Source organism: Parambassis ranga, chromosome 2 (assembly GCF_900634625.1).
Source record: "Parambassis ranga chromosome 2, fParRan2.1, whole genome shotgun sequence".
Lineage (NCBI taxonomy): Eukaryota > Metazoa > Chordata > Actinopteri > Ambassidae > Parambassis > Parambassis ranga.
Genome location: NC_041023.1, coordinates 43,123,979 through 43,138,659, shown reverse-complemented (window position 1 = coordinate 43,138,659; position 14,681 = coordinate 43,123,979).

Here is a 14,681-nt window from a genome sequence, read left to right as displayed (position 1 = left end):
CATCAGAGGGAGAACTGAGAGCGAGAGGAAGGGAGTGAAGAGAGGAGCATGAGGGAGCTCAAGTCCTGCATTTCCCGTCAAACTGTGGAGATGAACCGCAGATGTTTGTCGACAGAAGATGAGCCGTCTTAAACAGCTGGTCAGGGATCAGATTTGTGTCAGCGCACAGACGACCTCCTGCACCGCTTAATGTGCACGAAAATGACGCACATTTGAATTCTGACTGTAAAACAGTCCTCTTATTTTTACTATGTACGAAAAAAGAAAGTTATAACCACGTTTATGCTAGGAAGTGCATGACGTTGGTCTGTAGCTAGCATTAGCCAGTGGTCTCACAAGGAATGACAACACTCAGAGGAGATATATACATACATATAATAACTATATAAATCCAGCATTGTGACAACTGCATGGTAAAGAGCCATCAAACAAGTTTAAAAGTCATCTTTTTTAAAAATGTCAGCCATTTCTGGGATGTGAATGCGGAGGTCACATGCATGTGTGCGAGTTTTTTCACCACGTCTCCACAGGAATTCACAAATACAGACTTCAGAGCAGTGTGACGCTGCTCCATCGGTCTGTTTTCAAGAACTGCATTCTGGTTATGCTCTTTTTGTTTCCTTCAAATGGAAAATAGAAAGCCGAGCACCAAACAAAGCCATATGATGCACGTCTGTCTGTGGTTGTTACAAAAACATCTTGTATTCAAAAAGGAACTTAAACTATAATAAATATTTGTTGTGAATATATCAATTAATACAACCAGAACCGGTGTCATCTTGATGATATTGTTATATATTATTTTAACTGCAAACGTCTTAATAATAACGTACAGGTAACACTAATAGACATTTTATAAAGGATGTGACGATGGGTTGATGAGCTGTAATGGATCACTGACATGTGAGCAGGAGGAAAGTCACGTTCGCAGCTGGCCTGCCAAGAAGTCCTGGAAGCTTTGCCTCCACAAATGACCAAAAAAAAACAAATCCTAAAAAGTAGCATTTGGATCTATACGTTTACTTTGCTGCATAGATCTTTTCTTGGTTAAAGCTTTATTTGAAGACAGATGTGAAAAGCCACAGTTTTTCATTATAGTGTTAAGTCAAGCCACATTGTGTCTCCTTTGGAAGTTTCAGTGACTTCTGACTGAGCCGAGAAACAGATCTGTGCAGGCGGGGTGGATTTTTTTATTCAAATTACTACAAGGCTTTAATTTTAGCAAACACTCACACATTCCACCCCTTCCTATTTTCTCTGTGATCGATCAACTATTATCTATGCAAACTCCTTAAGCTGCTCAATGGGGAAAAAAGCTGGCTGATTGTTTTTCCATTAAGTAATATTACTGCTACACATACAGCCACAGGTCGATGCAGAGCTCATTATGGCTGCGGGCTGATAATAATTAACCACTAATGTGTGTAGAAACAGGCTCTCAATGGGGCTGATGGTTAAAGCAGGGCACCCCCTGAGGAAACCAACACAGCAGCACAGCAGCTCGCTTTATTTGGCTCTAAAAAGAAACCAAAATAGGCCCCACAGACAAATGAATTATGCAGGAATGTAATTAGAGGTTCTTTACACTTGATCCTGACAGATCTCGCTCAGCTAAGCTAAATGTGTCCATACTCATACAGACAAAAAGGAGAATGACCGAAAAATGAAATGAGAGGCAGTCGGTGAAAAACAACAAAAAGTTGATTCCCTCTCGGGAGAAGTCTGGGAAGCCAGATGTTCATAAGCCTCACGCTCACTGGAGTGCACGTTCTGAGTACCAGTGTGCTTCAGTGAGTGTGTGTGTGTGTGAGTGTGTGTGTTACAGAGAGAAAGAGAGGCGTTTCCTGATGTCCTAGCCAGATGTTGCTGATCCCTGCCACTCCACAGAGGGAAGTTTACAGCCAGCTTTACAGAATTAAGAGAGACGACTGGGATGAGTAAGTCAGACCCGCTGGACAAATTTGGTTAGCCATTAAAGGGGATTTTTTTTTCCTCTTTTTTTTTTTTTTGCAGTGGGTGGTATGTGATTCAAATAAACATGATGTAACTTCTATGCTCTCAGAGACATTTGTGCTTCCTGTTTGCTTTTTTCTGTATTACTGAGCCATTACACTGCTATTTTTTTTAACCAATTCTTCCTTTCATTAAAAAAAAATACCAGCAAATACAAAACGTAACTTATAGGAACTGTAGCGACATGCTGATTCAATTCGACTGAGTACTCCCAAATAATCAGTATAATAATCGACTAGCTGACAAATCAGAGATTTTAATAGTAATTGATCTGTCCACAAACTGCAAGCATTTAATTTTGAGACGGTCTGACAGCAGAACTACCCATCAGTCAGTAAAAAAAAGGGAAATTCTTTGGCACTAGCTGCAGTTGTTTGACTGGTCTGTGTGATGCCTGTGTGGTATGACATACATCAGTCTGCCTGTGACATGCTGCTGTGTGGGTGTGAGAGTTTGTGTGGCGTTAAACTTCTGCATGTCAGCTCTGTTTTTGTTCCTATATGTTCACACTTGCATCTGTCTTTACCCTCATAGACTGTATTGTGTGCGTGCATGTGTGTGCGTTTCTTAATGTGTGTGTTCAGTGCAGCGTCGGGATCCATCTGTGTCAGGTTAACCTGCTGGGAGCCTCTCCCAGCAGGTAGTCCTGGAGGGCCTAAATCATCTGGACGGCCAGAAGCGTGAAATCCTTCCAGGCCTGGACAGATGTCTCTCTGCTCAGCCCCCGGCTCAGCCTTCAGTGACCTCACAGACCTTTAAAGACCCTCGGAGCAGACCAAAAACGCAGACCAGACCATGGCCAGATTCACACCAAAAAAAAAATACACAAAAGAACACTTGACTGTGTTCAAACTGACTGCATTATTTAAAAATAATTCGGGAAATCAACCAAGAAACTTCCAACCACGAGTGCTACCTGACAAGGTGCCAAGGCCAGGTCAGCCAGAGGCTAAACTAGCTGCTGTCTGTGGGTGTCATGCAGCAGAGAGTCAGTGAGAGAGTGAGAGACAGAGCGGTGCCCTGAGTGACCTGAGGACCATCTGCACACACCTTGATCTTTCACACATCAGGAGGCAGGCAGTCCAAAACAGTCCATAGCCGAACAGTCAGCACCAAAAATCTAAATCATTATCCTTCCAAAGATGAGTCAGCCACTTATCAATAAACAAAACCCCCGATGTGGCCTTGTTGGGATCAAAACAGTGGACGTAATCTGTCCGTTCGGAGGCCCTCCTGTATCAGCTGATTGAGCTGGTGTTATGATCTCGGCTTAGGTGGCTGAGCTGTGGACCTAATGGGTTCCAGCTGGGATTGTGTGTCTGCATTAAGTCCTCAAGTGGAAAAGTGGCTGTAAAGTCAAACCACCTGGTGGGGACCGAGCTGCTGGGGGAGAGGTGTGAGGTGGTGGTGGTGGACAGGACAAACCATGGAAGACTTTGGCCAAGGTTAGGGAGGATGCCTCAACAAAACCTGAAGCTTTCTGTCACTTCATAATATGTTTTTTTCCTTCCCGTTGCCACTTTGGCAGGACCAACTAGATGCAGTTTACAGATTTGACCTTGTCCTATTTCAGCACAAATCCCAACACAAAGCAGCAGGATCTACTCAATCCTCTCATTCAGCTAACGACAGCTGTAATTTCATTGGCCCGATGCTGCAGCCTTGTCACAAGTGTAGCCACAGACAAGAGCGAATAATTCCTTTACAAGCTGCATGACAGGAGAGATGGCAACCAACACTAGGATTTCACGTCTGTCCCGGGAGACATCTCGCCAGCAAATGCATTTTGGCACAAGCATGCAGTGGTTGTCACATTAAGAATATCCCTGTTTAAGCCTGCATTTAAGCAGGGGAGTCAGCTCAGAAGATATTCATTCTCAGGGCCTTGAGGAAATACCTGCTCTGCATTACTTCTCATTCCATCTCACCACCCAGAATTCCAACATCCTCAAAATATCTGCATGCTTTTCGCGTGCTGGGTTTATAAAATCCATCCCATCTGATGCAGACACAACAAGCCAGTGTAGGTGTGTATAATATTTTCTTGGAAAAAAACGCAAAATAAAACTACATTTATTGTCCCAGTAAGCTGAAACTGACCTTGGTCTACAGACTAATATTCTCTCTCTCTCTCTGGTGTTATCAGTGTGGCCCTCAGCGCTGCGAGTGACCGTGCCACACTGCATCCATCACGGCTCGTCTCCAGCAGCCCACAGCTCGAGCTGGAAAATGGTGTGCAATGCAGCTGATGAGCTGGCGAGAGATATTTACGAGGATCCTCGTAACTCGGCCAACAGATCCCAGATTTTTTTTTTTTTTCCATGATAGCACTTAACATGTTACCTCCAACTGTCATTCAGGGGAGTGAGTTTTACGGTGTGTGGTAATCTACAGCAAGACAGTTCATCAGTAATAAGTCAGTGCTCCTGGAAGAGAAGAGCTTTGCTTCAGTCCTCATAGGACTGTGACAGTAAAACAATGCAATAGTAAATGTCTGGTAACAGGTTGTTAGTGGAAAAACACTAACTGGTTAAGGAGGGATAAACACCCGGATCCCTGTCTGTCGCTGTTTGTTGTGTCTGGGTTATTACTGTTGACCTGGATTCTGCTATTAATGCGTGAAACACTTCTATTTTTTTATGAATTGAACAAGAAGAGAGGGGGAAAAAAACACTAACAAGAAGCAATCATAGCACTCTAGCACTTTTTGTCATCCTTTTCCAGCGACTGCTCAAGCAAGTCATGATGCGAGGGAGGAAATCAGTTCAGCAAGCTCCAGAAGAAAAAAAAAACAGACATGTCAGAGTAAGTTACTGTGAGGAAAGAAAAGAGTGACAGTGAGAAAGAGCCAGTGTGATTTGGTCTTCTGTCATCTGCCTTCTGGATCCCTGTACACAAAACATGTTGCGATTGAAAGGGATGGAGAGAGGGAGAGGAAGACAGAATCCCTCTAATCCATCTGGCATCCTTATGCTGCTGTTTAGGCCCCGTGGTGACTTCAGAGATAGAAGATGAGCATGAAAGGGAATTACAGCGAAGCCCTTTCACTGATTCCAAAAAATCTGCTCCAAATTACTTTGAGTGCAAATATCAACTTAAACAGGCTGCCTCTCCCTTCTCCCTCTCTCCGAGTTCACGACTTCCTCTGCAAACAAGGCCAAAACGTGGGATGGGATGGGGACCAGCAGCCATTTGAGTCCCCCTCTGATGGATCGAACATGGCACTTATGCTAATTCGCCTGGTTTGTTGGCCAGCACCACGTGCATTCTTACCCAGCCGAGACTCCACTTGGAATGTGCAGTTGTGGCAGTAAGGCAAAAACGCTTAAAGACGGTGCTGCAGTTTAAGCCCGAACTGTTCCTGCTTACCAGCTTGTAGCTGGATGACAAGCAAACTTTAACATGGGCAGGCAGTCAAGCTCAACGTTTAAGTGCTGCACGTACAAAGAGGATGAAAAGGACTCTTGGCTCTACTACACGATCATCAACAAGTGCCCAATGTTTGATAAGATGCCTTTCACATTAGGAGCAGTCATTTCATCTCATGCTATAATAAAAATATTCAGTGCTACAGCTAATTTGTCAGCACCTTTGTACTGTTCCACAGTGAAGCAGATATAAAATTACAGCGGTCAGCCGGCGTGCACTGAAAGAAACGATAGAAACATGCCCTGCTGTGGTCTTTCTATTATCTAAACACACATCTGCTCTGATTGATATGCTCGAAGAGGGCCAATTTCACCTCCCCGTGTGATGTGATAGCCATTTATTTGTTCAGCTTTAATTGTTGAAGCTCCTGTCAGCGAGTCACGGGAGTGCAGCTGCAGGGAGGTGACACGTTGGCAAAGGATCAGGACAAATTCGATACCGTTCTACGCCTGCTTTTGAATTAGCATGAGACCAAATCAGAGAGAAGAGAAGGAGAAAAAAAAATTCCCCTACCACTGCGATAAAAGCTATCTGCACCTCTCGGCCATTACAGCAATTTAAGGGCAAAGTATATTTTGAACATGAGTTTTATCTTCTCGGACTGCAAATGACATTGTCTGCAATGATATGGAGCTGCAACACAATCTCTTTCACCCTCTCTTACACGCAGACACACACAGAGTGAATCACATGGTGAAGGCATGTCCACATGTCTTATATTCATGCTGGGATTGACAGACACAATTGCATGCACATGCAATCGTGTTCCTTCAGCTTAATTTGAAGGCACTTGAAGGTCAAGGATTTCTTTCAATCAAAAACTAAGAGTTCTGACAAGGGGAACGTCTTTATCCTTCGTCATGAAAACAATCTGAAAATTACTTGAATTAAACGTGAAGGAACTTCAGCAACATCTGGGAGCCAAGTTCTCTCCTGTGTTAAACTTCTTCCCTCTCTATGGGCATGAGAAAACAATAAGTGGAGAGCTGAATTTGTGTCAACTCAGGAAAATAAGATATCATGTCTTGCTGTCGGTTTGATGTCAGGCACTCTGAGTCGTACCCTCATCCCGTTGAGGTTGCAGCAGAGGCCGCCAGAGTGAGGGGGGGGTTCAGCCAGAGTTCACGTCTACAGCCACTAACCAGCTCTCATTTTCCCCTCTCTTCATCAGCGTCATCTCTCTATTTATCTCTTATATTTTCTCCCCTTCTCTGTTTGCCTTCTCTGACTTCTCATCAAGTTGTGTAACACAGCGTTCTCTCCGTGCTGAGCGACGTCTCCTTTAGTGAATGCTACTCAACAGAGCCAAGCCAAACCCAGGGGACAGCCTCACCCAGTCCCAGCGTCCCTCGCATCTTCAGTTTCAGACACTTTGTTTGCATCTTCATCAAATCCTGATTTGTGAATCAGAACATGTGGCTCAGTCCACATTTCACTGGTCAAGAGTAATCAACTGAGGTAGAAGGACAAAGTATGCAAGGAGTTTTTGTTCCAGGAAGAGTTGGCAGCCACACAGGAAACACCCTCTGTTGGGTTCATTTTAGGGAGAAAACGTCTTTGCAACAAGCATATGCTAATATAACTCTATGCTAATATAGCTACTCTAAATTAGGGATGCACCAAATTTTCGGCCACCAAAAATCTTCGGCTAAAAATGGCCCAAAAGTGCATTTTCGGTTTTCGGCCGAAACAGAACGTTGTGATGATGCAATCAGCACAGGCTTGTCTGGACGCTCCAGCATGTCTGAGGTGTCGTTTCTTGCTCCATTTGAGCAGCTAACTAAAGAGATCAGCTCCTCTGATGCATCTGCAGCTGACGTTATTCCTTAAAACGCAGCACCAAAGCGTTTTCTAAGCAAAGAGGTTGAGACGGACCGCAGGGTGAAAACATTGAAAAGTACACTCGTAGTCCATCAGCACGCGTTTCACTGAGACTTAGTCAGATCCTCTGCACTTCATCACGGAAGTATTGATCCGTGTTATAAAGATCATACTTAGATGTGGGAATAAAGCAGCGTGCACGAGACGGGGAGTGCTACTGCAGTAGAGTGCCTCAAATCATAGACAGGCTATTCTGTTCTGATTTACTATATATGTGACATCAGATTTATTTTTCTGCTGGACATTTTTTTAATTTGACAAAATGTTTATTTATGCACTTATATTGTGCATCGTTTGAATGTGCTAAGTAAATATTTTAATAATTCTTTAATTGCTTTATTCTTTTGCAATGTCCTGATTTTAGTGAGGTTAGTACACAGATATAGCCATAAATGCAATGGTACTAATAATTGGCATAATACGTATTTTCTGTGTTTCGGTTTTCGGGTTTCGGCCTTGGATTCCTCATTTTCAGATTTCGGTTTCGGCCAAGAATTTTCATTTCGGTGCATCCCTACTCTAAATCCATTGTCTCTATTCCCTGATTTCTTTAATTACTTCCGCATCCACACAGCAATCAGACGCCTGCCAAGTTCACATGCCGCTGCAAACCAAGTGTTTTTCTCACTTGAGATTTTAGCTTGAATAAACAGTCTGGGACTATGTCTGTCAATATGTCATATAAAGCATGCAAGAACCTTAATGAAAAGCTGCTCTGATAGTTCAGCTGACCGATGCCACTTAAAGCCATGTGTATGGTGGACTGTGAGCCAAATCCTGACCTCCTCTGTGAAAGAAAACCATGCCGCTCCACATATTATCCCCACAAACATGAAACATGCATCAATGAGCGTGCTATTTAAATGAAAAAAGGAGAGTAAAGTCATTTTCATTTCCTGTTTTCTTGCACAGATAGATCTGCCATGTTATGTGTCAGATCAGATAACCAGAAAGCCTGCCCTGACATCTGCATTTGGGATAAGTCTACGCACTGCTTCTCATGCATGGGTACAAAAACAGCACGGGTTTTGGATTTCTGTTGTTGGTTAGCATGAGATGCACCATTTATTATGCTCAGATGCATGAAAACTTTGGTGCAGAATTAAAGATCATAGGGAACACATATTAATGACACAGAATTGAATCATGCAAGTTCAAGTGAAAAGATGAGCACAATTCAATCCAGGTTTCCTTAATTGAAATGCTCTCCCCTAGCTCCCTGATTAATTTATCCTCTGAACGTGATCTAAATTGACCCATCCAGCCGCAAGGTATACAAGTAGCCCTGCTACTGCAGCAGACTGAAATGTCATTAGAATCCCCGCTGTGATCGTGGCCCCGATTTTTCATACGGCGATGTGAGTGACTATCAGGTGACTCTTGCCACACAGAGAATATGAAATTATCCCTCATCAGCGGTAAACAAGCATGCCGCCAAGCCCCCCTCCAGCTTTCAGCAGACGCCTTGAAGAATTTAGCAGCATAAATTGATCTGACTTTGACGGTGATACTCCTGACCGCTACAACCACCCACCCCCCTATCTCTCCACTCAGCTCTCTGTCTGCATGTGTTTCTCTTTCTACCTCACTGTCAGTCAAATTGGTTAGAAATGAGACTGGGTCATGTATCAACTGACGACACCTCTGCCTCGCTTCCATGGACCAAATTCCATACATATTTCTAAGTTTCTTCAAAGAGAGCGCAAGCTAACTTCCAAATAATCACAGCTTCAGTCCCTCGGGGTAAGTCTTGCCACTCTGCAGCCATCTTTGCAAGCTATTTGGAGAGCATAAACGCTGCATGTGTAAAAATCTGTGCAATTATTTGTGATGCTGGGCTGTAAAGCATGCAGGATATTGTTTTGTAAATCTCCGTTACAGTAACCTTGTCTTGGTGTACTTACTTTGAAGCAAGCATAAATAATTCTCTGGCATTTAAAATATTAAATATTATCCTTATGAGCACCGTTTCTTTTTACCAATCACACACAGCCTCCCTGTAACATAAGCTGCGGCTGTCGATTCCACAGCTCGCATTATATCTGACTGTGCGGCTCACGATTCACCAGATCTGGCTTCTATAAAGACATAGTATAAGATTACAGCTAAATCAGTCTTGTGGCTTTTCTCTGGGAAAACTTATGAAGTCCTAAAACTCCTCCAGTTATGAGTGGGCCCAGCAGGGCTGCAGAGGAAGGTTCCCTAAAGGAGAGAGGAGTGAAATATAATCCGAGCGTCACTGATCCTCCAAATAATAAGGCACTGACAGCGTGGAATGATAGCATGATAACTCATAGAAGCTTTTTTAAATCCTACACAGGTACATGACCCCCGCTTTGTAAAGAAGTCATTTTCCATGATATATTTTTCTCTAATTCATCTGGCACATGCTTTGTTTTTCTGCTCTGTTCTTTCTTCTATTCTCTCTCCGGCTGATGAAAAGTGGAATTATTTGCACCGTTACACACATGGTTCTGGATCTATAGGTATCCTGTCTGGCTCTCTTTCATTCAATACAAGTCCAGGATAAAAAGGATTGAAGCCTTCGGTACATTTAATGAAATGAAGAAGCAGCAGTGCCACTGTTGCTTTACATGAAATCAATTTTGGGACTAGCGGGGTTCCAATTGGCTGTTCGTGCTATCAATCACTCGGCCGACAGCCGATTTTCATTAGCCTACCACGACTCTCTCCGCAGTATGCGAGTAGAAGAGAAAAAAATAACATGTTTGCGAAGAACAGCAATGAAGTGAGGTGTAGACGTCTGTATATATTTAGTCTATCAGCCAAGGTCCTCCAGTGACTTCACATCAAAGCAGAGAACAGGGAGCCAAAAGTAACAGTTTCACTTCTCCTTGATCAGCATGTGATAGCTGTTTATTGGCTTTAGAAGTCAAGCGGGGGTGAGGATCAATCCGCCGTGAGAGAGTGGGTGTCCCACTGAGGACGAGGTGTGATTTTATTAAATCAACATGGAACGGACCATCGACTCACACACGAGGAGGGAAACCTTTATTTGAAACACTGACTTCTGTTTTGCTCCAAATACCACAAGAGAGTTTTAACTTCACAGCTCATTTCTGGAAAAAAAACGTCTTCAAAGAGCAGCTCTAAATTCAATATTGTTATTTTAGTAACTTACAGACTCCAGCTGTAAGGTACTAATCAAACTAAACTCCCATTTTTGAGACCCTCATGCAGTCAACTCACCTCTGATGGGTTACAGCATACCGTGTAAGACTGAAGTTACTCCGTTGGCTCTGTGGCTACCTCAGCTATCCCAGTTTGGACCTAAGGGAGAGAAACCGAAATTTTCAAATATGTTGGAGACACGCTTTGTATAAGATAGACATCTAAACCCAACAGCTAACAAAGGGTTATATGTCAGAATCTTTAATAAGACTCAGAGATGTTGTTGGGTTGAGCCTTTGGTCCTTTGGTTAGACCGCTAAACCGCCTGCCCAGACCAGAAAGTACATGTTTATTCCAGCATCTTTGAGGAAACAACATGCTTCTAAATGCATCTTGTAACGTGCATATTCTCTGTCTTCTTTTCTGGCTTTTGACCTGCAGGTTAATGTATTGAGTTGCTCTGGGAAAGTTCCTGCTATAGTGCTGCTCCCACACTAGCATCGCACTTTATATCATGTCATCCCGCTCTGCAGTGCATCAAAAAAAAAAAAAAAAAAAAAAAAAAACATCAGGGATACGATTTGGCTTTATATTTCCAATATCAAGAGTATCTTGTCCTTGTTCCTCCCCTGGTCCTTCATTAGATCGGTTGAGGACATAACTCACCATCCACTAACTCTATGAACCAACACACTCAGTACAGATGGTAATAATCAGCATGGACCAGGACTTAATGAAGCCCTGACATGAGAGCTCATTCTCTGCCGTCCTGCAGACAGTCAATCCTATATGGCCCAGACACTGAAGCAATATTATCTATTGTGGATTTATGATGAACAAGACATAATTTGTTACTGGTCTGACGCATGCATGTTCGAGAGGTCAGGTTTTAAAAGCTGTAGTAATTAATAACATCCATATATCACTGTCAAATTACCTGTAACATCTGGGTACAGTGACAAACAAGTGAGATCATGGCAGACATGATGTATGTTAGAGCAAGTTATTTGTCAGCATTAGTTTCCCATAAATCCCCATGTTATTTCCTGCGGGACGGGATGTTGCAACTTGTCCATAGCAAGAACGTCTTTTCTACTGCCAGAAATGGTAAAAGTATCATTTCTATAAAGCGACTGAGCAGACTTATTCACGCAGTACACAACAAAGATGAGTTGCCAATCCTCTCTGAGGAGGTTTCATTGGCTGCATAACGTAAATGTGTAAAAATAGATGACGATGGGACACTTTTTGTTTCTTTTTTTGGGGTTTCCAAAGAAAAAGGAGTGTTTCCTGTAGCTTTCTTATGTATAGAGAAAAAGAAAGGAATCTCAATGCAGCCAAGATCCAGCCTGATGTGCCAAAGCTTGCTCTGTGAGCACACAGTGATTTATTCACTGTAGTTAGACTAAATGTCTCAAACTGTGATTTATTAACGTCATCAGACATACAGTAGTAGTTTTAAGGCTTCGAGTAAATATTTCCAGTGTGTTTGTTTAACCTTTATTCAGATTTTTCCAGAGTTGACGGCTGAAGGATGGCATTGCAGCAACAGATCTGTCCCAGTCAGATTAATGGCTGGTTAAGTACACTGGCCGCAGTAATGTAGGCTGCTAAATTAGACCAAAGCTGAAGCACTACTGTACAGAAAACCCTCATTCTTCATTACATTACTTGTGGTCCAACAATGGTGGTTAAGAGGCTGGGTGACAAAAGGTTGAGCTTTTTATCTCCTGCAAAATCAGCTCCCAGTTCTAATTACTATGGTTATCAAACAGTTAGGATAGGATCTGCAAGGGAGGAAGTCCCTGGAATTTGGCCCCGGGCTGTTTAAATTGACGTGTGGATATTTTACATCTACACATCTTTGCTTGAGATGAGGTTTAGAACTGCAGAGGATTCAAGATGTTCTGTGAAAGAAAGAGCCAGTACAACGCAGCCACTTCACTGTGTGTTGTTCCCTGTAAGCGTAAAGTGATGCATCCCCAGCACAAAAAGCCAGGTGTGATCACTCAGTGGTCTGACGGGTTCTGCTGGGCTTCAGGAAAAGCTGCGCAGTTGAGAATGATTAATTAGTTAAACTGGGGCAGACATCAGTCTTCTAACAAGTCTCTGTGCTGTCGCCAGGGATGGAGAGGGAGGGCGAGGAGGAGGAGGAGGAGGAGAAGGAGGGAGATGAAGAAGTGTTGCTGAGGCAGGAAACAGCGAGAAGCTGAATAGTCTGTCTTTTCCTTTTTTTTTAGTGCCAGGAACTGGGGACTCCTAGACTGGAGGTAAGGATGGAGGAAGCAAGGGAAGGAGGGAGGATCCGAAGCTCATCCCTCACTCTTATCTCGACAGTGAGGGCTGTCAGGTCAAGTGTACAACCTTCCTGGTGCCACACTAATGATGGCCCCCCCCCCTTCCTCCAGGCTACAAGGTCAAGTCTGCCACCCCACCCTGTTTTATCATCCATCAGCAGAACCCCAAAGCTCTGACAGTCTTTACTACAGGTTTTAAAAATGATTTTATTGCACTGGCCATGATCCAACACACACTGAAATACCTTTAGCAGGAGATGTTTGCTGAATCTGCATGTTCTTTTGTCAAAGATTCACATTTACTCCAAGAAAGGTGCACGCTCTTCTTTTGTTCTCCACTCAGGTAATTAGAGGTCCAGGGCTTGCTTAAGGGCCCCCTCAGAAATAATTGCTATGAAAAGGTATAAACACACTTTTCCCAAAGGATGCTGGAAGTTGCAGGAGGCGATAAGCAGCAAACACTGTTATTGACTAGAGACTGTGTGATAAAAGAGCTTCGGATGTTCTGCTGACTGTACATTAGGGTCACAGAAAGGCTTTGATCAGTATCTGTTTAGGTCACAAGAATGTTTGTAGACGTGGGCGGGACGTATCCTGGATATTGCAAGAAAATGTCTAAAACTAAAAATCCAAAGACAGACTGAAGTGATGCGGAACTTAAAGAGACAATATTACTCACACATCAGAGTTACTACTACTCTGCAGCACACCAGAGGAGCTAAGAGTGACATCTGTTACGCCTTAGAGCCTGAAGGCCAAAAATAAAGTTACTGGGCTGGGCCTCCTTTAGCTGCATTTACAGAAATCAGCTGGAGGACAAATGGTGAGATTCCTACTCAGTGGGATGCCGTGTTGGAGAACCCTGCACACATTCATCCATACGCACCTCTGTTGTATGTGTACACACACACACACACACACACACACAGATGCATGCACACAAAGCCTCATTACATGGTTGAACAGAAACATTTTGTTGGCGCAAACATCAAGGCATTGATTTTTATCTCTCCTTGGGAAGAGCTGACATAACCTCAAAGGAAAAACTGATCCTCAATCAGCTCTCAAGTCTAAATCTCTTTACTCTGGGGATGTTTAATGGCAACCTTATCTTAAACTGTAGACGACATTGTTTCAGTCACTTCACATTTTCTCCGATTTACATCGTTTTGAATTGTCAGCGGGGGAATTGCTAAGTCTGTAGCATCTCTTGGTCTGACAAAGACGGATTTGCTCTATTCTCCCTCCCTGTCGTATTCCACACAAAGCTGCAGCTTCGTGACTAATCGGCTGCTAAATCATCTGAATTTCAGTGACGTCCGATGAGCTGCCTGCTCATCACACACTCATACCTGAGCAGCAGCGGAATAACAAAGCGGTTAGTTAAGTCAGAATGTTTTCCCTGTCGAAATGATCCTGAACCTTTGTCTGGATAAGAGCATCAGATAAATCCCCCGAAACTGCAATCAGAACAAAAACCGACTCTGACATGGATGAGGTCTCAAAGTGGATTCAAAGCCTGATTTCAATACACAACACAATTCAGCTGTCCAAGTTCAAGCAATCACAGATGAATCTGAGGAGGAATTGAAAGCTTTCAGAGAACAAAGCATCCTACCTGGCACCAGAACAGTTTTATTACATTAGCATGTCTTTCTTCTAAATGTTCCTTTTTAAAAAAATATTTCTCAGAATAATATGAAGAATGCTTGTGTTACCACAAGATTGCCAGTCTAAATCTGTGATATCTGCTGGCAAACAGCGCATCCAAGGAACTTTCCGGCCTCTCAAAACAACTCATATCACCAATTTTACATGTCAAAGTCAATCTTACTGACCAGCCTGGGAAAACAGTTCGATAATTCTTTCTGTAGCTCCGGTGGAAGCTCGGAAAGTCTTAGTCGAAGAAGATTCAAGGCCGACGACAAG